Source organism: Macrotis lagotis, chromosome 2 (genome assembly GCF_037893015.1).
Source record: "Macrotis lagotis isolate mMagLag1 chromosome 2, bilby.v1.9.chrom.fasta, whole genome shotgun sequence".
Classification (NCBI taxonomy): Eukaryota; Metazoa; Chordata; class Mammalia; order Peramelemorphia; family Peramelidae; genus Macrotis; species Macrotis lagotis.
Genome location: NC_133659.1, coordinates 251,966,600 through 251,992,397, shown reverse-complemented (window position 1 = coordinate 251,992,397; position 25,798 = coordinate 251,966,600). Strand labels below are relative to the sequence as shown.

The following is a 25,798-nucleotide window of genomic DNA, read 5'->3' as shown; positions in this document are numbered from 1 at the left end:
AAAATCTTTGCCTACTAAATGCAATATGTGGACTGTATTAAAGGAAAACTAGGCAGCTTTGAAGTAGTTCCTTTGGGAAAACCTAAGCAATATTAATTCAATCTGAAAAGGAGTTAGCTTTCCTTTAGACTTATTCTGTTTAACATTTTAAGATGTCAATCAGGATGAAATGATAGATAGAATCCTGATGACATGGAGGCTACAGATAAAATTAAATCACAGAACAAAAATTTCAAAGGCTATTGAAAGGACAAAACAATGGAGTGATGCTAACAAGATACAATTTAAAAAAGGGAAAATTATAAAATCTTGGATTTAAAAAAATAGCAGCATATGTACATAATGGGCAATACTTTTTCATAGTAGGTCATAAAAGAAAAACTTACAAGTGCTTGTTAGTGTCTCATAACTTTAATGTAATTTGACTAACAAAAGGGTAAGGTTATCTTTGTCTACAGCCAAAGTTCTATACCATCCTTCGTGAGAGACATAAGAATCCTCTACTTTGTTCTACTCAGACCACATCTGTATTATTATGCTTAGAAACTGCAGTTCCTTCAGAAGAACTAAAACAGACTTAGAAGTGTTTTTTTGTTTTAGGTTTTTGCAAGGCAGACGGGGTTAAGTGCTTGCCCAAGGCCACACAGCTAAGTAATTATTAAGTGTCTGAGACAGGATTGGATTTGAACCCAGGTACTCTTGACTCCAGGGCTGGTGCTTTATCCACTGTGCCACCTAGCTGCCCCAATACCAAACAGTTTTGATGATAGCCAGTTTTTCCTGGCCAGGAAAGAATAGGAAAAAAATGTCCTCTTCCATGGGGCCATGTTCCATGGGGAAATAAAAGTACAGAAGCTCTGTATCATTAATAAACACTATAAGCTTCTCTGATTATGTGAAGAAATTATGCAAATAAACTAGATATTACTCCAGCAGCTAAAATAAAATGTGCTATAAAACATTCAGTTACCTCAGAGCTAGATGGAGTATGATAACATGAAGCTATATTGACAGAGGTGAAAGGATAATTGACAGAACTTCTAAAAACTATTTGCTACAGGTCAAACAAATAGATTGAAACAAAACCCAGATAAACAGTTAAACCTGAATATATCATAATATAATTATCTTCACTGATTGATCTTGGATAATAATAGAATTAAAATTAAATTCCCTGGTATGGTAAATGTATTCCAATGATTATATTTAATTTTGGGGAAGATAACTATAAACAGTGAAATAGTATATTAGTTTTAATCCATCTGACATATTTCATCTTTTTTCCTGCATTCTCACTCAAATTAAAATCTAGCTTTATCACTTTTACTTTTTATGCATACTGTATTAATTTCTTAAGCATCATGAGGGAACTGTTTTCTTTCATTTTTAGGGGCCTGTCCTCTTTTACTTGGATTACTCCCTCAAAAATTATCTGTTCATTGTAGTCCCTTAAGAAACTATTAGTAAGATCCTTGAAAAGCTTTTTTTGTGATAACCTTTTGATAATAACATACACTTGACTTTTCAAATTATTTAGGATTAGAAAGTTGAACCTGAACATGTGAGGTTTAACCTGTGATTTATCTGAAGAGTACTCTTAGATAAAGAAACTCTAGTATCTTCTCTGTCACTTTGAGTCTTAGAGGATTGCCTAGGGACCTAAATGACTTGTATGTGTCAGAGATGAGACCATGTCTTCTTGGCTTTGAGACAATTAGGATTCATTCAGTAACTCTATTTTAAAAGAAAGAGCTGCCATTTGTTTCTAAAATATCGTTTCCCCCCAAATGTGACTGCAAGATAGTTTTTCCCCAGAATAATCTAACTTCTTGAAGATTTAGTATGTAAACTTTCGCTATTTGTGACAAATTTAGCATGAGGATGACAGTTTACCTAGTTTAAATAGACCCTTTTAATGACAAGAGTATAAGTAAAAGATAATGATTCATGGAAAGGATAAACACCAGAATATAAAAAGAACATCTTATTTTCTGGATCCTTTAAAAGGATGGGATCTTCACCCATCCTTCACTTAATCATGACATCTTCTCAAATTATTGTCCAATATTTCCCCTCATTTTCATTGTCTAATTTCTAGTCATTTTCACTTCTCAAACCCATTTATCTGCCTTTGGACCAACCATTAATGAAATAACTTATTGCAAGGTTATCAATGGTATCATAATTGCTAAATATAACAGCCTTTATCTTAGTCTTTATCCTTTATTGACTTTACAAAGCCTCAGATATGGCTGAACATTCTTGTGTGAATAGAGATAATCAATCTCAATTTTTTAAAGGTTATCACAAAAGAAAATCTTTCTTCAAGGATATTAATAATAATTTCTATCTTTTCATGAGGGAGTAAGACCTGACAATCCAAGTAAAAGAGAACAGGCTGAAAAAAATTAAAGAAATCTGTTGTTGGATTTTTTTCTCATGTTGCCTAAGAGATTAATGAAATGAATATTGGACTTTGCTTTGGACACCACAAATTAGGACTGGAATTCTGGAATATAGGAGAGGAAGCCTGGAAGGAGGACTGGTCAAGGAATGTGAAAAACCTGAACTCAGGCCTTACCTCTATTAAATACTGGGAGTATGATGGTGAACAAATCTCTGCCATATCATAAGTAAGTCAATTCTTTGAAATCTTAAGTTTCAGAGAAAGTGGTAACCAGTATTACTAAAGGGAGTGGTCTCACACAAATGAAAATGCAGGTCTAGTCCTTATAATCAAAAAGAATTGTGACTTAGGCTTGAATCATAAGGAAGTCTACATAACCAACCACCATGCAAAGGCTGGGCAGGTATTAACAGAGACAATTATCAGAGCCAATCAGCCACTACAAATTATACATGAGTATTTCTTTTCTCTCTTTTCATTGAATTCATACATACTCTCTCCAACACCTACTCATCTTTGTTTTTGTCTTATTAGATTTCTTTCCTAATATCTTTATCAACTGATGCTCAGGCAAGTCCTCTCACTGGACTACAAAAATTAAACCTGTTAGATGTCGTAAGACTATGCAACTTCATATATACTACATATCTGAACTTAGGCTCTTATGCCTTCTCCAGTCCCAATGCCAAGGTCATAGATGATATTTTTCTTCCTATTTGTTAATCAAATCTACATAATATAATTTTACCTTCAAGGAAATAACCATAAAATAAGCAGAAATCTGAATTGATGGAAATTTCCCCACTGGGAATAATGTCCAATGATGACATCATGAATTATGGCCCTATAACAGTTTAACGCTGTCCAGTAGCACCATGCTCAAATGAATGATGAGAATGATGTCCATTAGAAATTCCTGGAGGTGCATCACTTGGCTTAACTTCTCTAGGTCCATTATTAATTGATGCATTTTCCTTCTTTTTTTGAATGATTTTTTCTAAAAGTAATGGACGAGAAATGTAAAGTGTCCTCTGAAAAGTTTGATTAATCTGTAAGTAATATAAATAATTCAATGGCATCAAAAGTACCTTAATTGTCAAATGTTCTTACATCTAAACCCAAATTATGCAAACCTTTAGAATTTTCCCTTCACTGATTTAGGACATTTGATTCATAGGAAACTTTCCTCCAAAAGAAAAAAATATTATTTATCATGATATAGACAGATAGACATTATAACTCTCACTTGAAAAACATTGAAATACAAGGAACTGAGAAAATAGATAGCCTATACACAATTCTTAACCTCAAGTAATTATGTAACAGGGAAGGTAAGAAACCCTCTGATTGGAGGAGAGTCATGAACCTCAAAACCTCCATTTGAGGAGTTAGACAAGCATAGGCATCTCCTCATCTCTATTCTGAAGAACAGCTTTGGAATGTGTCTAACTTCTCTCTTCTTTTTTTTTGTCTTTTGTCTTTTTTTTTTTTTTGTTTTGCTTTGCAAGGCAATGGGGTTCAGAGTCTTACCCAAGGCCACACAACTACGTAATTATTGTCTGTGGCTGGATTTAAAATCATGTACTCCTGATTGCAGGGTCGGTGCTCTAACCACTGCACCACCTAGGTGCTGCACTGACAACTTTTCCAAGACCTAGAAATTCAGTACATCAGCCATGGCACTCCACCTAAACACTTCACACTGATGCCATTGCTGGTGGAAGGCTCACGAATTAACAACGATGCTTCATGGGGACCTCATGTCTGACTTTGATGCATCATTTGGAACCCATGTGACTTCCAGGCTTAGAACCTTACCTGATATGGGACCCTAGGGAAGCCACTAAATTGGTTTGCCAATGTTTCCTTAGGTATAAAATTACCTAGAGAAAGACATGACAATGGGCTTTGGTCCCATGATCAGGAACAACCTGAATGTTGCTATAAAGTATTTGACATGACTAAAATTGTTCAACACCAAATATTTGTGCATGTCGATCTGTTTTTTACTTTTGTAAAAATATAAATGTATATATGTGTATGTGTGTTTGTGTGTGTGCATGTCTGTGTGTTTTATATGTGTATACCTGTATATATTATTAAATATTGGCATGTATTTTGGCATACTAATTTGTACATACACAGGGACACAAATGTTCAAATTCTGGAGAAAAAGACAGAACTTGACCATCTGGAAAACTTTCAATGATGCCCATATCACATACTGTACTGAAGAAACCATTGCTGAGTGATGAGTATTGGAGACAATTATCACCTTCTCTACAGTTCTCCTCCAGTAGGATTATTTCTGTTGTTCTTCATGTTTGATGTCTTTAATATATGCCCAGGCCTCCACACTCCCAGAGGTTCATGATTTTTAGTCTATCGGCTACAAGACTTTACTCTACTATACATGTTGCATAAAATTAGGAATAACCATGCTGATGGCCCTTTCTTCTCTGTACACTTCATGCCTCTGCCTTTAATGATTTCCAACATCAAGCTGTGAGTGAATTCCTTCATTTGATTAACTCAACTACAAGAGAAATTCCCATGTCACAGTAATTTCTGAACCTACATTTGGCAATAGACCTGGAAAACCCTCTGATATTAAGAAAAAATTGTGACAATCTGTGAGATAGCACAATTTAAATATTTCCTGAAAAGTACTATATTAAAAAGGAACCTGGAATGCTATCATATGAGAAAGAACAATTTCTCCATTTGGCATTTCCAAATCCTCACTCAAAAGTCAATCACCTATCTCCTTCATTCGATGTAGTGAAGTCATCCCAAAGGACAGCTTAATGTTTCGCTAAAATAAGCACAATATGGGCAGCTAGTTGGCATAGTGGAGAGAGCAAGGGCTGGGAATCAGGAGGACCTGAGGACAAAACCATTCTCACGCTATTGGTAATTACCAGGTTCTGTGATCATGGACAAATTCTTTAGCCCCAATGTCTTGGAATGAGCCAAAAATAAAGAAATAAAACTAAACTATAGAAATAAGCTCTCAATAAATATTTCTTACTTCTCCAACTATGAATTCTTCCTCTTTTTTGTTGGGGAGGAGGTAATGGGTTAAGTGACTTGCCTAAGATCATGCAGCTAAACAATTCTTTGGTGTCTGAGGTCTGATTTGAAGTCAGGTAGTCCTGACGACAGAGTTGGTGCTCTAGACACAGTGTTAAATAGCTGACCCATATGCAATCCTTATTTCATCAGTTTAGACCTGCTCCAGTTAAACTTCTACACTGAGGACTAAAAGTTATCCTAAAATACAACATTTCAAAATAATATTTAATGTATAAGAAATGACAATGGATCCTTGATGCATATCAAATCCTCAATCCTAAAGCTATCATTCCAAATCTCAATCAATATCTTAAATATAGAAAAGACTTGTTGCTTCTTGTTATAAGCCCTATATTAAAAGCTAACCCTCACTTTTTACATTCATTTTGAGAACTCTTACTTCCTTCAGATTATCCTCTCTCCAGGAAGGATTTTCTGCCTCCTCTTTGCCAATCAAAATTGCAACCCAGCCAAAAGCTCTGTAATGAAGTCTTTTCATATTTACAAGTATACTTTGTCATTTCCCTTTGTATTCATTTGAGCTCTCCTGTAAACATCATTCAGAAATTCCCTAACAATTGACCATAAAATCATCTCATTGGTTTCAAGCTCTAGCCCATAGCTTATTATGTTTAGGGCCATTCCAGCTCCAAAATTTTCATTCTAATTCAACTTTGGCAATTACCTTGAGTAGTAAAGAAATCAATAAGAAATGTAATTTGGAAAGCAGTAATCCATTAGAAAATTTCAAAATAACAATAGAAAATACCATTGTGTCACAAAGTGATTGATAGTCTTCTTCTTCCAACTAAATGCTGATATCATATAAATTAAATAAAGAAAAGGGTCATATTATTAACTAGATACACAGCTACTGAGAAGAGGAAAAATTGGACAAATATGCTGATTCATAACATCTCCAGCAAAATTACCCCCCCCCCAATTCCAGGAGGCCAGAAGAGATTAGAAGAGTATATTTTGGATTTAGGAATTATGGAACAGGATGGATCCTATTATATATGCGAGGGGCACAAAGTGGCAATTTTATTCAAAGAAATATGTGTATATAAATAACAATTGGTTTTGCTAATGCACACTTAATATTTTGGTAGAAGAGAAGAATAAAAAATGTTTTTATTCAACATACTTCTTAGGTCAAGCACATTAAATATGTAGGCTTAACATGAAATATAAAGGTAGGTATGAATATTACACACTTGACAATTCATGACTGAAGGAATGTGATGGGATGGAAGGTTGGAGGACAATTCTTTAACTTAAAAATCTGCATATATATCTGTGGAAGAAAGCTGATAAATTTTCATATCAGGAAATTGTGGAAAATAAAATATAGATTGAAAAACTAAGTTACAATGTTTTTAGTTTTTAGTGACAATTTAGAAAAAGAGAATTCACTAAGCATATTCTCCAACCTGAGGGATACCACATCATCATAGATGATGGGGGCAGTTTAGCAATTAGCAAGTACCATTTCCAGTGTTTTGGATGTGTAAGACAATGAACTGATTTCCCCAGGGTACTTGATAAGACTAGAAACTCTAAAACAAGTACAAATCTGAAATGAAAGAAATTTCCCCAAATGGAATAATGTCCAATGAGAACATCATGAATCATGGCCATATAGTAACTTACTCTGTCCAGCAGCACCAAGCTCAAATGAATGATGAGAATGAGGTCCAGTAGAAATACTTGGACTGGCATCACTTGGTGTAACTTCTCCAGGTCCCTTATTAATTATGGAATTTCCTTGCAATTTTTTGAATGCTTTTTCCTAAAAATAATGAACAAGAAATGTAAAGGGTCCTTGGAAAATTATGATTAATCTATAACCAATGTAAATAATGCAATAGTAACTATAGTACTTTAATGGTCAGATGTTTTTAGATCTAAAATTAAATCATGGAAACCTTTCAGTTGGTCCCTTCACTTATTTTAAGCATTTGATTTATAGGAAACTTTTTTCCTTAAGACAAAAATATCAGTTTTCATGGTATAGAATGATAAATGTTATAACAATCATAAGAAAAACATTGAAATATTAGGAACTGAGAAAATTGGTGGACTACACAATTCATAACATCAAGAAATAATCTAACAGGGAAGAAAGAAAAATCTCAGATTGGAGGAGAGTCAGGAACCTCAAATCTTCCATTTCAGGAGGTAGACCAGCACAGTCATCTCCTCATCTCGCTTCTGACAGAACAGTGTTGTAAAATCACTTGACTTCTCCAAGACCTAGAAATACAGGATATCAGTCATGGCACTCCACATAATCACTTCACACTGATCCCATTGCTGGAGGAAGGCTCATGAATTTACAATGAGGCTTCAAGAAGACCTCATATCTGATTCTGTTGCATCATGTGGAAACCACCTGACTTCCAGACTCAGAAACTTACCTGCTACCTGACCCTGGGGAAGCCACAAAATTTAGTTTACCACAGTTTCCTTAGGTATAAAATTAGTGAGACAAATATATGGCAATGGGATGTGGTCCCATGGCCAAGAACAACCTGAATGTTGCCACAATGTATCAGACCTGACTGAAATTGTTCAGCACCAAAATATTTGGGTGTGTTGATCTTTCTTACTATTATAAAAATGAAAATATTTATATATAAATTATATATATGTATATGTGTGTATTTTATGAGTATATACATGCACGTATTTGTAAATATTGGTATGTATTTTGGTATACTAATTTGTACATCCAAAGGCACACAAATGTGCAAATTCTAGAGAAAAAGACAGTATTTGACCATTTGGAAAACGTCCAATGGTACCCACATCACATGTACTGAAAAAACTATTGCTGAGTGTCGAGTATTTGAGACAATTACCACCTTCTCTACAGCTCTCCTCCAGTGGGATTATTTCTGTTCTTCTTCATGCTTATGTCTTTAATATATGCCCAGGCCTCCAAACGCCCAGAGGTTCATGATTTTTAAACTATAGTCTACAAGATTTCACTTTATTATTAATGTTGCATTAAATGAGCAATAACCATGCCGATGGCCCTTACTTCTCTGTACACTTCATGCCTCTACCTTTAAAAAATTGTGGCAATCTATGAGATAGCTCAATGTAAATATTTCCTGAAAAATATCATATTAAAAAGGAACCTTAGACTGCTATCATATAAGAAACAATTTCTCCATTTAACATTTCCAAATCCTCAGTCTTAAAAAGTCAATCACCTATATCCTTCGTTCAATGTAGTGAAGTTATCCTAATGGACAGCTTAACATTTCACTAAAATAAGCAAGATATGGGCACCTAGGTGGCACAGTGGAGAGATCAAGGGCCTGGAAACAGGAGGAACTGAGGACAAACCATTTTCACACTCTTGGTAATTACCAAGCTCTATGATTATGGACAAATTCCTTAGCCCTACTGCCTTGGAACAAACCAAAAATAAAAAAAATTATATCAAACTATAGAAACAAGCTGTCATTAAATCTTTCTTACTTCTCCAATCATGAGTTCTTCTTTCTTTCTTGGGGAGGAGGCAATGGGTTAAGTGACTTGCCCAAGGACATGCACCTAAGCAATTATTAAGTGTCTGAGGTCTGATTTTACATCAGGTAGTCCTGACTACAGAGTTGGTGCTCTAGACACTGTGTTAAAAAGCTGACACATCTGCAATCCTTATTTCATCAGTCTAGACCTGCACCAGTTAAACTTCTACACAGAGGACTGAAAGTTATTCTACAATACAACATTTCAAAATAGTATTTCATGTAAAAGCAATGGCAATGGATCCTTGATGCATATCGAATCCTCAATACTAAAGCTATCATTCCAAGTCTCAATCAGCATCTTAATTATTGAAGACCTGATGCTTCTTACCTTAAGTCCTATATTAAAAGCTAACCCTCACTTTTTTTTTTTAGGTTTTTGCAAGGCAAATGGGGTTAAGTGGCTTGCCCAAGGCCACACAGCTAGGTAATTATTAAGTGTCTGAGACCGGATTTGAACCCAGGTACTCCTGACTCCAGGGCCAGTGCTTTATCCACTACGCCACCTAGCCGCCCCCAACCCTCACTTTTTACATTCCTTTTGAGCACCTTTACTTCCTTCAGACTATCCTCTCTTCAGGAAGGATTTTCTGCCTCCTCTTTGCCAATGAAAATTGCAACCTAGACAAAAGCTCTGTAATGAAGTCTTTTCATACTTACAAGTTTACTTTGTCATTTCCCTTTGTATTCATCTGAGCTCTCCTGAAAATATCATTCAGAAATTTCCTAACAAATGACCATAATATCATCTCATTGGTTCCCAGCGTGATCCCATAGCTCATTATATTTAGAGCCATTCCAGCTCCAAATTTTCATTCTAATTGAACTTTAGCAATTACCTTGAGTAGTAAAGAAACCAATCAGAAATGTAATTTGGAAAGCAGCAATCCATTAGAAAATATCAAAAGAAAAAATAGAAAATACCATTGCATCACAAAGTGATTGATAGTCTTCTCCTTCCAATCCAAATGCTGACATCATAGAAATTAAATACAGAAAAAGGTCACATTATTAACTAGAGATGTGACTAATGAGAAGAGGAAATTGTACAAATATGCTGAGTCAAAATGTCCCCAGCAAAAACACCCCTCCTCAAAATTCCAGGAAACCAGAAGAGATTAAGAGAGCAACTTTTGCATTTAGGAAGTATGGACAAAGAAGGTTCCTATTACAAATGTGAGGGCTAAATGGCAATTTCATACAAAGACATTTGTAACAGTTGATGTTCCTAATGCATGCTTAATACTCTAGGTAAAGAGGAGAAACAAAAATTGTTTACATTTAATATACTTCATAGGTCAAGCACATTAAGTATACAGGTTTAGGGGCGGCTAGGTGGCGTAGTGGATAAAGCACTGGCCCTGGAGTCAGGAGTACCTGGGTTCAAATCCCGTCTCAGACACTTAATAATTACTTAGCTGTGTGGCCTTGGGCAAGCCACTTAACCCCATTTCCCTTGCAAAAATCTAAAAAAAAAGGTAAGAAGTATACAGGTTTAACATGAAACATAAAGGTATGAACATTATACACTTCTCCGTTTATGACTGAAGGAATGCGATGGGATGGAAGATTGGAGGGAAAGTATGTAGCTTAAAATATGTGTGTGTGTATATATACATATATATATATATATATATATATATATATATATATATATATATATGTCGTAGGCTGTTAAACTTTCGTATGAGGAAACTGGGAAAAATAAAATATTGTTTGAAATACAAAGTTAAAATGTTTATAGTTTTTACTGTCATTTATTCAAGAAGAGAACACAGTAAGCACATTCTTCAAATTGAGGGATTCTACATCATCATAGATATAGGGGCAGTTTAGCAATTAGCAAGTACCATTTGCAATGTTTTGCATGTGTAAGACAATGAACTGAATTCCCCATGGTACTCAATAAGACTAGAAACTCTAAAACAAATGTCAATGAGAATTGATTGAAATTTCCCCAGTGGGAATAATGTCCATTGAGGACATCCTGAGTCATGACCCTATAGTAACTCACCCAGTCCAGTAGCAGCAAGGTCAAATGAATGATGAGAATGATGTCCAGTAGAAATACTTGGAGGTGCTTCACTTGGTTTAACTTCTCTAGGTCACTTATTAGTTAATGCTTTTTCTATGATTTTTTGAATATATTTTTCTAAAAGTAATAGAAGAGAAATATAAAGTGTCCTTGAAAAATTTTGATTAATGCATAACTAATAGATATGATGCAATGGTATCAAAAATACTTTAATGGTCAGATTTTCTTAGATCTAAAAACCAAATCATGCAAACCTTTCATTTTTCCCTTCACATGAGTTTTCATGATATAGACTGAAAAATGTTATAATTCTCACTTGAAAAACATTAAAATACTAGGAACTGATAAAATTGATGGATTACTCAATTCTTAATATCAAGTTATGGTCTAAGAGGGAAGGTAAGAAACCCTTTGATTGAAGGACAGAGGCATGAACCTCAAAAACTCCATTTGAGGAGTTGAACCAGAACAACCGTATGCTCATCTCTATTCCGACAGAGCAGCGTTAGAATGTCTCTGTCCTTCTCAAAGACCTAGAAATCCTGGACATCAGCCATGGAACTTTACCTAATCATTTCACACTAATCCCATTGCTGGAGGAAGGCTCATGAATTTACAATGACCCTTCATGGAGACCTCATGTCTGACTTTGTTGCATCATTTGGAACCCATCTGACTTCCAGGCTCAGACATGTACCTGCTATGTGACCCTGGCTAGTCACTAAAATTGGTTTGTCAAAGTTTCTGTTGGGCATAAAATTGGAGAGACAAAGATATGGCCAAGGGCTTTAGTCCCATGGTCAAGAACAACCTGAATGCTGCTACCATGTATCAGATATGACTGAAATTGTTCAACAACCAAATATTTCTGTGTTTGTTGGTCCATGTTTCTTACTTTCACAAAAATGTAAATATATATGTGTGAATGTAAATACATGCATATTTATAAATATTAGTATGTATTTTGGTGTACTAATTTAGACATTCACAAATACACAAATGTGCAGATTTTGGAGAAAAGACAGAACTTGACCATCTGGAAAATGTCCAATGATGACCACACCCACCTCACTTGTATTGAAAAAAGCATTGCTGAGAGTTGAGTATTCGATTCAATTACTCCAAGAGGTTCATGATTTTTGACCTACCTGGTACAAGCTTTTACTCCACTATAAATGTTTCATAAAATTACCAATAACCATACTAATGGCCCTTTTTCCTCGGTACACTTCATGCCTCTGCCTTTGATGATTTCCAACATGAAGCTGTGAGTGAATTCCTTCACTTGCCTGTCTCAACTATAAGAGAAATTCTCATGTCACCTGGATTTCTGATCCTACATTTTGCAATACACCTGGAAAACCCTCAGACATTAACAAAAAATTGTGGCAATCTATGAGATAGCTCAATTTAAGAATTTCCAGAAAAGTCTCATATTAAAAAGAAACTTTAGACTGTCATTATAAGAGAAACAATTTCTCAATTTCACAGTTTTAATTCTTAGCCTTAAGAGGTCAATCAGCAATCTCGTTCATTCAATGCAGTGAAGTTATTCCAAAGGAAAACTTCATGTTGCACTTAAACAAGCAAGATATGGGCACCTATGTGGCATAGTGGAGAGAACAAGGGACTGGAATCAGGACAAACCATTCTCACACTTTTTTTTTTTTTAGGATTTTTTTTGGTAAGGCAATGGGGTTAAGTGGCTTGCCCAAAGCCACATGGCTAGGTAATTATTAAGTGTCTGAGGCCGGATTTGAACTCAGGTACTCCTGATTCCAGGGCTGGTGCTCTATCCATTATGCCACCTAACCGCCCCATTCTCACTCTCTTGATAATTACCAAGCTCTATCACCATGGACAAATTCCTTAGCCCCACTGCCTTGGAACAAGCCAAAAAAAACAAAAAGAAAGAAATTAAATCAAACTATAGAAACAAGCTGTCATTAAATCATTCTTGTTTCTTCAATCATGAATTCTTCTTCTTTCTTTATTGGGGAGGGGGCAATGTGGTTAAGTGACTTGCCCAAGGTCACACAGCTAAGCAATTATTAAGTATCTGAGGTCTGATTTGAAGTCAGGTAGTCCTGATGACAGAGTTGGTGCTCTAGACACTGTTACCTAGCTGACTCATCTGCAATCCTTATTTCATCAATTCAGACCTGCTCCAGTTAAGCTTTTCCACTGAGGACTAAAAGTTATCCTAAATTACAATATTTCAAAATAATATTTTATGTATAGGAAATGACAATGGATCCTTGATGTATGTCAAATCCTCTATCCTAAAGCTATCATTCCAAGTCTCAATCAATATCTTCGTTATAGAAAAGACTTGATGCTTCTTATTATAAGCCCTGTATTAAAACCTTACCTCACTCTTTTTTTAGAAAGATTTTATTTATTTTGAGTTCTACAACTCCCCCCCCCATTCTTGATTCCTTTCCCCCACCCTCACAGAAGGCATTCTGTTAGTCTTTACATTATTTATACTTTGATCTCAATTGAATGTGATGGCAGAGAATCATATCCTTATAAGGAGGGAAAATAAAATATGAGATAATAAAATTACATAATAACAGTTTGTTGTTTTTCTAATTTGAAGGTAATAATCTTTACCCTCACTCTTTGCATTGCTTTTGAGTACTCTTACTTCCTTCAGCCTATTCTCTCTCCTCGAAGGATTTTCTGCCTCCTCTTTGGGAACCTAACATAAAGCTCTTAATTTAAGTCTTTTATTATTTAACATTTCCCGTTGTATTCATCTGATCTCTCCTGTAAGCATCATGCAGGAATTCCTTAACAATTGGCCATAAAAATAAAAAATTTTCATTCAAATTCTACTTTGGCAATGACCTTGAGTACTAAATAAATAAATCAGAAATATAATTTGGAAAGCAGCAATCCATTTGAAAATCCAAAATAACAATAGAAAATACCATTGCATCCTGATTTGATTGATAGTCTGCTCCTTCTTCCAATCTAAATGCTGACATCATAGAAATGAAACATGGAAAAAAAGGTGATATTATTAACTGGAGGCACGGATACTGAAAAGAGGAAAACTGTATAACTGTATAACTGTATAACTGTATAACTGTATAACTGTATAAAATTAATAATGTCTCCAGCAAAAATAATACCCCCAAAATTCCAAGAGAGAAGAAGAGATTAAGAGAGTCACTTTTGGATTTAGGAATTATGGACCAGGAAGGTTTCTATTATGAATGTGAGGGGCTAAGTGGCAATGCTATTTTTTTTCTTTTGCAAGGCAAATAGGGTTAAATGGCTTGCCCAAGGCCACACAGGTAACTATTAAGTGTCTGAGACCGGATTTGAACTCAGGTACTCCTGACTCCAGGGCCAGTGCTCTATCCACTGCATGGCCTAGCTGCCCCCTAAGTGGCAATTTTATAAAAAAACATAAGTGTACATAAATAACAAATGGTTTGGCTAATGCACAGTTAATGTTCTGGAAGAAGAGGAGAAGCAAAAAATGTTTATATTTAACAAACTTCTTAGCTCCAATCACTAAATATATGGGTTTAACATGAAACATAAAGGTATGAACATTAAACACTTGAATTTTCATGATTGAAGGAATGTGATGGGAAGGAAGGTTGGAGGGAAATTCTGTAGCATAGAAATATGCATATATCTCTGAATGAAGGCTGATAAACTTTCATATCAGCAAACTGGGAAAAAATAAAATGTCAATTAAAAAACTAAGTTAAAAATTTTATGTGTCATTTTCCAAAAAGAGAATTCAGTAAGCACATTATTCTTCAACTTGAGGGATACCACATCATCATACATGATGGGGGCAGTTTAGCAATTAGCAAGTACCATTTCCAATGTTTTGGATGTGTAACACAATGAACTGATTTCTCCAGGGTACTTGATAAGACTGGAACTCTAAAACAGGAGCCAATCTTAATTGATAGAAATTTTCCCACTGGGAATAACGTTCAATGATGACATCATGAATCATGTCCTTATAGTAAATTACCTTGTCCAGTAGCACCAAGCACAAATGAATGTTGAGAAGGAGGTCCAGTAGAAATAATTGGAGTTGCATCACTTGGTGTAACTTCTCTAGGTCCATTATTATTTAATGCATTTCCTTTCTTTTTTTTGAATGATTTTTCCTAAAAATAATAGATGACAATCGCAAATTGTCCTCTAAAAATTTTGACTAATCTATAACTAATATAAATAATGCAACAGTATCTAAAGAGTACTTTAATTGTCAGATGTTCTTGCATCTAAGAACCAAATCACAGAAAACTTTCGAATCTTCCCTTCACTTAATTTGAGATGTTTGATTTATAGGAAAAAATATTAATTTTCATGATATAGACTAACAAATGTTATAACAATCACAAGAAAAACATTGAAATAACATGAACGAAAAAACTGATGGACTACACAATTCATAACATCAAGTAATAATCTTATAGGGACGGTAAGAAACCCTGATTGGAGGAGAGAGTCAGGAACCTCAAAACCTCCAACTGAGGAGCTATGCACCAGCACAGTGATTTTTAATCTCTCGCCTACAAGATTTTACTCTACTATAAATGTTGCCTAAAATTAGCAATAACAAGGCTGATGGCCCTTTCTTCTCTGTACACTTCATGCCCCTACCTTTGATTATTTCCCACCTAAAAGCTGTGAGTAAATTCCTTCATTTGTCTATCTCAACTACAAGAGAATTTCCCATGTCATCAAGATTTCTGATCCTACATTTGGCAATAGACCTGCAAAACCCTCTAACTTTACAAAAAATTGTCTCAATCTGAGAGATAGCCCCATTTAAATGTTTCCTGAAAAGTGCCATATTAAAAAGGATCCATATACTGCTGTCATATAAGAAAAAAACAATTTCTCCATTCGCCCTTTCCAAATTCTGAGCCTTAAAAAGTCCATCATCTGTCTCCTTCATTCGATATAGTGAAATTCTCCCAAAGGACAACTTAATGTTTCACTAAAATAAGCAAGATATGGGCAGCTAGGTGGCACAATGGAGAGGGCAAGGGCCTAGAATCAGGAGGACCTGAGGACAAACCCATTCTTACACTCTTGGTAATTAGCAACCTCTATGATCATGTATAAATTCCTTAGCCCTACTGCCATGGAACAAGCCAAAAGTAAAGAAATTAAATCAAACTATAGAAACAAGCTGTCATTAAATCTTTCTTACTTCTCCAATCATGAGTTCTTCTTTCTTTCTTGGGGAGGAGGCAATGGGTTAAGTGACTTGCCCAAGGACATGCACCTAAGCAATTATTAAGTGTCTGAGGTCTGATTTTACATCAGGTAGTCCTGACTACAGAGTTGGTGCTCTAGACACTGTGTTAAAAAGCTGACACATCTGCAATCCTTATTTCATCAATTTAAACCTGCTCCAGTTAAGCTTCTACACTGAGGACTAAAAGTTATTTTAAAATACACTTCACAATATTGTTTTATGTATAAGAAATGACAATGGACCCTTGATGCATATCAAATCCCTCAGTCCTAAAGCTATCATTCCAACTCTCTATCAATATCTTAATTATTGAAAAAACTTGACAGTTATTGTTATAAGCCCTATGTTAAAAGCTAACTGTCACTCTTCATATTCCTTTTCAGTACCCTTACTTCCTTCAAGGTATCCTCTCTCCTGGAAGGATTTTTCTGACTCCTCTTTGCCAACCAAACTTTCAATCTATCCTAAAGCTCTTTAATAAAGTCTTTTCTTATTTAGCATAGTTTCCTTTGTCATACCCCTTTGTATTCATCTGAGCTCTCCAGTAAACATCATGAAGGAATTCCCTGACAATTGCCATAAAATCATCTCATTGTTTCCCAGGCCAGTCCCATAGTTTATTATTTTTATGATGTCAGCATTTGGATTGAAAGAAGGAGAAGACTATCAATGAAATATAGGAAGAAAGGTCATATTATTAACTGGTGGCATGGATATTGAGAAGAGGAAAACTATAAAAATGCTGATTAATGATGTCTCCAGCAAAAATAACACCCCCAAAATTCCAGGAGAGAAGAAGAGATTAACAGTCACTTTTGGATTTAGGAATTATGGACCAGGAAGGTTCCTATTACGAATGTAAGGGGCGAAGTGCCAATTTTGTACAAAGAAATATGTGTATATAAATAATGACTGGTTTTCCTAATGGACAATTAATGTTCAGGTAGAAGAGGAGAAGCAAAAAATGTTTATATTTAAAGTACTTCTTTAGGTCAAAACATTAAATATATGTGTTTAACATGAAACATGGAAATATGAACATTAAACACTTGACTTTTCATGATTGAAGGAATATGATGGAATGGAAGATTTGAGGGAAAATATGTAGCTTAAAAATATGCATATATCTGCGGATGAAGGCTGATTAAGATTCATCAGAAAATCTGGAAAAAAATAAAATATCAGTTAAAAACTAAGTTAAAATATTTATAGTTTTTAGTATCATTTTACAAAAAGAGAATTCAGTAAGCATATTCTTCAATTTGTGGTACACCACATCATCATAGATAACAGGGACAGGTTAGCAATTAGCAAGTACCATTTCCAATGTTTTGGATGTGTAAGACAATGAACTGATTTCCCCAGATACTCAATAAGATTTGAACTCTAAAACAAGAGCCAATCTTAAGTGATAGAAATTAGCCCACTGGAAATAATATTCAATGATGACATTATGAATTATGACCTTATAGTAACTTACCCTGTCCAGTAGCACCAAGCTCAAATGAATGATGAGAATGAGAGCCAGTAGAAATACTTGGAGTTGCATCACTTGGTGTCACTTCTTTAGGTCCATTAATATTTAATACATTTCCTGTCATTTTTTGAATGATTTGTCCTAAAATTAATGGATGAGAAATATAATGTGACAATGGAAATTTTTGATTAATCTATAAGTAATATAAATAATTGTGTGGGATAAAGTTTTGAGATTTCTTCAGTAAAATATTATAGATTGAATTTGGTTAACTATGTGCCCCTCCTCCCTTGACAAAGCAAACTTCTGGGATATTGGTGAAGAGTCAACTGACTTCATCTTATCTGTTGATGTCTGGAGAATCATTCAATTCCTGGGACTAAAGAGATAATCTGGTTTCGGTTTGAATTTTATGCTCTTTTCCCTAGATTAGTTTGCTTTCTTTGAATTCTATGCCCCTTTCCCTAGGGTAATTTTCCATTTAGATTGTAAAACCACATTCCTCAGTAATGAGGGTGGGTCAATGGTGGGGGGGGATTGAGTTAGGATAAATGTGATTCTTGGGCCTTTTGCTTTTGCCTCAATCTCTCTAACTGATTGTAGCCCATTTCTTGAGAAGCAAATAAAGCTTTCCCTTCATACCTTGAGAGATCTCCGAAATTTATTTAAGTGACATTTGTCCCACACAATAATGCAATAGTATCTAAAGTACTTTAATTGTCAGACTTCTTAGATGTAAAAACAAAATCATGCAAGCCTTTAGATTTATAGGAAAATTTCCTCCATAATAAAAAATGATAGTTTTCATGATATAGACTGAAAAATGTTATAACTCTCACAAGAAAAACACTGAAATACTATGAACTTAGAAAACTGATGGATGACACAATTATTAACCTCAAGTAATAATCTAACAGGGAAGGTAAGAAACCCTATGATTGGAGGAGAGCCAGAAATCTCAAAACATCCATTTGAGGAGGTAGACCAGTATAGTCATCTCCTCAACTCTCTTCTAACAGAACAGCTTTGGAATATCTCTGACTTCTTCTCCAAGACCTAGAAATCCAGGACATTGGCTGTGGCATTCCACTAATCACTTCACATGGATCCCACTGCTGGAAAAAGGCTCATGAATTTACCATGACACTTCAAGGAGACCTCATGTAAGACTTTGTTGCATCCTTTGGAAACAATCTGATTTCCAGGCTCAGACACTTAACAGCTATGTGACCCTGGGCAAGCCACTAAACTTTGTTTGCCAGATTCCTTCTGTATAAAATTAGCAAGACAAAGATATGGCAATGGGCTTTAGTCCCATGGTCAAGAACAACCTGAAAGTTGCTACAAAGTATCAAACATGACTGGAATTGTTCAACACCACAATATTTCTGTTTTTTGTCGATCTATGTTTCTTACTTTCACAAAAATGTAAATATATATTTGCATGTGCATGCACGTGGAAACATATTCTTAAATACTGATATGTATTTTGTTATACCAATTTGTACATTCACAGACACACAAATCTGCAAATTCTGGAGAAAAAAGACAAAACTTGACCATCTGGAAAACTTCCAATGATGCCCACATCACTTTTTTCAAAATTTGTTTTTTATTCTCATTTTGTACAAATGTTTTTCTTTACATTAATAAAATATACTTGCTTACAAGTAAACAAAATACCCCTCCCATCATGAATATAGATAGACTTGCTTGGGCAAAAAAGTAAAGGGGGGAGAAAAAAATTAAAATTAAAAAAAATAATAGTAATAATTGTAGGTATGGCCAGGTGGTGCAATGGATGAAGCACCAGCCCTGGAGCCATGAGCACCCGAGTCCATATCCAGCCTCATAAACCCAACAATCACCCAGCCATGTGACATGCAAGCCACCCGATCCCCACTGCCCTGCAAAAACCAAAAAGAAGAAAAAAAAAGACCCAAAATAAAATAAAATAGTAATAATAGTAGGGGTGGCTGGGTGGCAGACAGAGCATTGGCCCTTGAGCCAGGAGCACCCAGGTCCGAATCCGGCCCCAGACACCCAAAGATCACCCCACTATGTCGCCCCAGGCAGGCCATCCAGCCCCACTTGCCCTGCACCCTCCCCCAAATAATAATAACAAAAAATGTGTTTCAGTCTTTGTTCCAACACCATCAACTCTGTCGTGAGTGGATCACATTCTTTATGATAAGTCCATCACAAAAGTTACTTCCATATTTTTCCAGCGTTTCCATTGCTGATCGCAACTCCCTCCTTTCTTATTTCTCCACTACCATGTACTATATTTTCTCTCTCCTTTCACTCTGACTCTGCTGTAGGGTTGCTGAGTGGCGCAGCAGACAGATCCCTGGTCCTGGGGCCAAGAAGCCCTGAGCCCCCATACCACCCCTTAGGCCCAGCATCCACTTGACCCTATGGTCCTGGGCAGGCCATCCAATCCCAGCCCCTTGCAAGAAGTAAAAAAAGAAAATGTGTTATATCTGACCACTGTCCCCCCATGGTCCATCCTCTCCTCCTGTATTCACATCCCCACCCCTTCCCCCTGCTCCCCCCTCCTTCTCGCTCCAGTTGTCTATACCCCATTGAGTATATTTGCTGTTTCCTTTCCTAGCCATCTCTCATGAGAGCAAAGTTTCCCTCATTGCCCCTTGCCTCCCCCCTTCCATATCATTGCAATAGCTCATTGTAATAAAAAAAATCTTATTATGTGAAATAGCTTGGACTATTCCCCCTCTCCTTTTTCTTTCTCCCATTCCATTTCCCTTTTTTTCTATTGACTCCATTTTTACACCATATTTTATCTTCAAATTCAGCTTTCTCCTGTGCTTCAACTATAAAAGTTCCCTCTACCTGCTCTATTAACTGAGAAGGTTCATATGAATATTATCAGTATCGTTTTTCTATACATGCAGTTCATCCTCATTAAGTCCCTCATATTTACCCCCTCTCCTCCAATCTCCATGCTTCACCTGAGTCCTGTATCTGAAGATCAAACCTTCTGTTCAGCTCTGGCCATTCCAAAAGGAACCTTTGAAATTCCCCTGGTTCATTGAAAGTCCATCTTTTTCCCTGGAAGAGGACATTCAGCCTTGCTGGGTAGTTCATTCTTGGCTGCATTCTAAGCTCTTTTGCCTTCCGGCAAGCCCTATGAGCTTCCAATGTAGCTGCTGCTAAGTCCTGTGTGATCCTGACTGCAGCTCCACGATATTTGAACTGTGTCCTTCTGGCTGCTTGTAATATTTTCTCTTTGACTTGGGAGTTCTGGAACTTGGCTATAATATTCCTGGAGGTTGGTTTTTTGGGATCTCTTTCTCTGGGGGTTCGGTAGATTCTCTCCATTTCTATTTTGCCCTCTGCTTCTAGAATATCAGGGCAATTTTCCTGTAGTAATTCTTTGAAAATGATGTCAAGGCTCTTTTCCTGATCATGTATTTCAGGTATTCCAATAATTTTCAAATTATCTTTCCTAAGTCTGTTTTCCATATCAGTTGTTTTTTCAATGAGATATTTCACATTTTCTTCTAATTTTTCATTTTTTTGGTTTTGAAGTATTGATTCCTGATTTCTGTGAAATTCATCAATCTCCCTGAATTCTATTCTTTGTCTGAAGGATTTGTCCTCCTCAGAGTTTTCTTATCTCTTTTTCCATCTGGCCAATTTTGCTTTTTAAAGCATTCTTCTCCTCAATAACTTTTTGAACTGTTTTATCCATTTGACCTAAGCTGGTTTTTAGCATGCTATTTTCTTCAGCATTTTTTTTGGATTTCCTTGACTAAGCTGCTGACTTCATTTTCATGTTTTTCCTGCATCTCTCTCCTTTCTTTTCCCAGTTTTTCTTCTAACTCTCTCATTTGATTTTCAAAGTCTTTTTTGAGCTCTATCATAGCCTGAGCCCAATTTCTGTTTTTCTTGGAGTCTTTAGATGCAGGAGCTTGTGCTTCCTCATCTTCAGACTGAGTATTTTGATGCTTCTTGGGCTCATTTGCAAAATATTTCTCAATGGGCTTCCTCTTGTTTCTTTGTTTGTTTATTTTCCCAGCCTAAGCCTGTTTTTTGGGGGGTGCTTCCTGAGCTTTTGGGACACTCCCACAAGGGTCTCAGTGTGTGAGGCTCTGTCCTCCCTCCTGGTCTGTGAATGACCATAAGCACCCCCCTCTGCCACAGGGCTGATGTGGGGGGGGGCTGCTGTTCTATGGGGGGGCCTAGACTGTGATCAGGATCTGAATGTGGTCAGAGCTCCAGAGTCCTGTTCCAGGGGCAGAGGACAGAGTTCTGCAGTCTCTCTTCACTCCCCTCCCTCAGCTCTATGGGCTGATGCCCTGGGGGCTCCTGCTTACCAGCTCTGCCTACTTCTGTTTCCTGGATCAGGGTTGGGGAAAGACCATGCTGCTCGCTGTGTGCCCTGAGGGCTGGGCTCCACGTGCTCGCTCTGGCAGAGGTCCCTCACTGTTCCCCCACTTTGTGCCGGTGCTCCCCGGGGTGCAGCTCAGGCGACTCCCCCGCTGCTGTGAGCTGAGACTCCCAGTGCCCTGGGGCTGCCTCTAGGAGGCTGAAGTTCTTTGGCTCTGGCGGGCCACCCCTCTGATGGGCCACCCCAGGGAGCAGAGCCTTTCTGCTCTTTTCCAGGTTACCTTGAGTAGGAGAACTGCCTCACTGGGTCCCTTTGTGGGTTCTGTCTCTCGAAAGTTTAGTTAGAGTTCTTAGTTTATGAGTTTTTATCAGAGAGCTCCTAAGACTGGATCCCTTCATGTGGCCATCTTGGCTCCGCCCCCCCCACATCACTTTAACAGAAAAAACCATTACTGAGAGTTGAGTACTCGATACAATTACCACCTTCTCTAAAGTTCTCCTCCAGTGGGATTATTTCTGTTTTCCTTCATGCTTGAAGCCCTTAATATATATCCAGGCTTCCAAACTCCAAGAAGTTCATGATCTACCTGGTATAAGATTTTATTCCACTATATATTTTGTATAAAATTAGCAATAACCATGCTGATGACCTTTCTTCTTTGCATACTTAATGCCTCTATTTTTTATTATATCCCACATAAAGTTTTGAGTAAATTCCTTCACTTGCCTGTCTCAACTACAAGAGAAATTCTCATTTCATTGGGATTTCTGATCCTCCATTTGGCAATAGACTTAGAAAACCATCTGACTTTATAAAAATCACTGCAATCTATGAGATAGTACAATTTAAATATTTCCTGAAAAATATCTTATTAAAAAGTAACCGGGGGTGGAGCCAAGATGGCGACAAGAAGGGATCAAGTCTTAGGAGCTCTCTGATAAAATTCATCAGCTAAGGACTCTAACTAAACTTTCGAGAGACAGAACCCACAAAGGGACCCAGTGAGGCAGTTCTCCTACTCAAGGTAACCAGGAAAAGAGCAGAAAGGCTCTGCTCCCCGGGATTGGAGAGGCAGCCCGCCAGAGGGGTGGCCCGCCAGAGCCAAAGAACCTCAGCCTCCCGGAGGAAGCCCCAGGGTGCTGGGGGTCTCAGCTCACAGCAGCAGGGGAGTCTCCTGAGCTGCACCCTGAGGAGCACCGGGCACAAAGTGGGGGAACAGCGGGGGGACTTCTGCCAGAGCGAGCACGTGGAGCCCAGCCCTCAGGGCACACAGCAAGCAGCATCATCTTTCCTCAGCCCTGATCCAGGAAACAGAAGCAGACAGAGCTGGTAAGCAGGAGCTCTGACCACATTCAGATCCTGACCACAGTCTAGGCCCCCCCCCCCATAGAACAGCAGCCCCACCCCACATCAGCCCCTTGGCAGAGGGGGGCGCTTATGGTCATTCACAGACCAGGAGGGAGGACAGAGCCTCACACACTGAGACCCTTGTGGGAGTGTCCCCAAAAGCTCAGGAAGCACCCCCCAAAAAACAGGCTTAGGCTGGGAAAATAAACAAACAAAGAAACAAGAGGAAGCCCATTGAGAAATATTTTGCAAATGAGCCCAAGAAGGATCAAAATACTCAGTCTGAAGATGAGGAAGCACAAGCTCCTGCATATAAAGACTCCAAGAAAAACAGAAACTGGCCTCTGGCTATGATAGAGCTCAAAAAAGACTTTGAAAATCAAATGAGGGAGTTGGAGGAAAAACTGGGAAAAGAAAGGAGAGAGTGCAGGAAAAACATGAAAATGAAGTCAGCAGCTTAGTCAAGGAAATCCAAAAAAATGCTGAAGAAAATAGCATGCTAAAAACCAGCTTAGGTCAAATGGATAGAACAGTTCAAAAAGTTATTGAGGAGAAGAATGTTTTAAAAAGCAAAATTGGCCAGATGGAAAAAGAGATAAGAAAACTCTGAGGAGGACAAATCATTCAGACAAAGAATAGAATTCAGGGAGATTGATGAATTTCACAGAAATCAGGAATCAATACTTCAAAACCAAAAAAATGAAAAATTAGAAGAAAATGTGAAATATCTCATTGAAAAAACAACTGATATGGAAAACAGACTTAGGAAAGATAATTTGAAAATTATTGGAATACCTGAAATACATGATTAGGAAAAGAGCCTTGACATCATTTTCAAAGAATTACTACAGGAAAATTGCCCTGATATTCTAGAAGCAGAGGGCAAAATAGAAATGGAGAAAATCTACCGAACCCCCAGAGAAAGAGATCCCAAAAAACCAACCCCTAGTAATATTATAGCCAAGTTCCAGAACTCCCAAGTCAAAGAGAAAATATTACAAGCATCCAGAAGGACACAGTTCAAATATCGTGGAACTGCAGTCAGGATCACACAGGACTTAGCAGCAGCTACATTGGAAGCTCGTAGGGCTTGGAATACAATATACTGGAAGGCAAGAGAGCTTAGAATGCAGCCAAGAATGAACTACCCAGCAAGGCTGAATGTCCTCTTCCAGGGAAAAAGATGGACTTTCAATGAACCAGGGGAATTTCAAAGGTTCCTTTTGGAATGGCCAGAGCTGAACAGAAGGTTTGATCTTCAGATACAGGACTCAGGTGAAGCATGGAGATTGGAGGAGAGGGGGGGAAAATATGAGGGACTTAATGAGGATGAACTGCATGTATAGAAAAATGATACTGATAATATTCATATGAACCTTCTCAGTTAATAGAGCATTTAGAGGGAGCTTTTATAGTTGAAGCACAGAAGAAAGCTGAATTCGAAGATAAAATATGGTGTAAAATGGAGTCAATAGAAAAAAAGGGAAATGGAATGGGAGAAAGAAAAAGGAGAGGGGGAATAGTCCAAGCTATTTCATATAATAAGATTTTTTTTATTACAATGAGCTATTGCAATGATATGGAAGGGGGGAGGCAAGGGGGAATGAGGGAAACTTTGCTCTCATGAGAGATGGCTAGGAGAGGAAACAGCAAATATACTCAATGGGGTATAGACAACTGGAGCGAGAAGGAGGGGGGAGCAGGGGGAAGGGGTGGGGATGTGAATAAAGGAGGAGAGGATGGACCATGGGGGGAGAGTGGCCAGATATAACACATTTTCTTTCTTACTTCTTGCAAGGGTCTGGGAATGGAAGGCCTGCCCAGGACCACAGGGCCAGGTGGATTCTGGGCCTAAGGGGTGGTATGGGGGCTCAGGGCTTCTTGGCCCCAGGACCAGGGATCTGTCTGCTGTGCCACTAAGCGACCCTACAGCAGAGTCAGAGTGAAAGGAGAGAGAAAATATAGTACATGGTAGTGGAGAAATAAGAAAGGAGGGAGTTGCGATCAGCAATGGCAAGGGTGGAAAAATATGGAAATAACTTTTGTGATGGACTTATCATAAAGAATGAGATCCACCCATGACAGAGTTGTTGGTGTTGGAACAAAGACTCAAGCACATTTTTTGTTATGATTATTTGGGGGAGGGTGCAGGGCAAGTGGGGCTGGATGGCCTGCCTGGGGCCACATAGTGGGGTGATCTTTGGGTGTCTGGGGCCGGATTTGGACCCAGGTGCTCCTGGCTCAAGGGCCAATGCTCTGTCTGCCACCCAGCCACCCCTACTATTATTACTATTTTATTTTATTTTGGGTCTT

At 37.3% G+C, this 25,798-nt stretch overlaps 1 long non-coding RNA gene across 2 annotated transcripts in view; it reads right to left on the bottom strand.

The window, feature by feature from the left end:
* Positions 1-17,791: 17,791 nt before the first annotated feature.
* Positions 17,792-25,798, bottom strand: part of LOC141514703 (uncharacterized) — a 12,944-nt gene continuing 4,937 nt past the window's right edge. For both annotated transcript variants that reach the window (XR_012476089.1, XR_012476088.1), the window contains one exon: positions 17,792-17,925. This is a non-coding gene — a long non-coding RNA (uncharacterized LOC141514703). The remainder of the gene's footprint in view (positions 17,926-25,798) is intronic.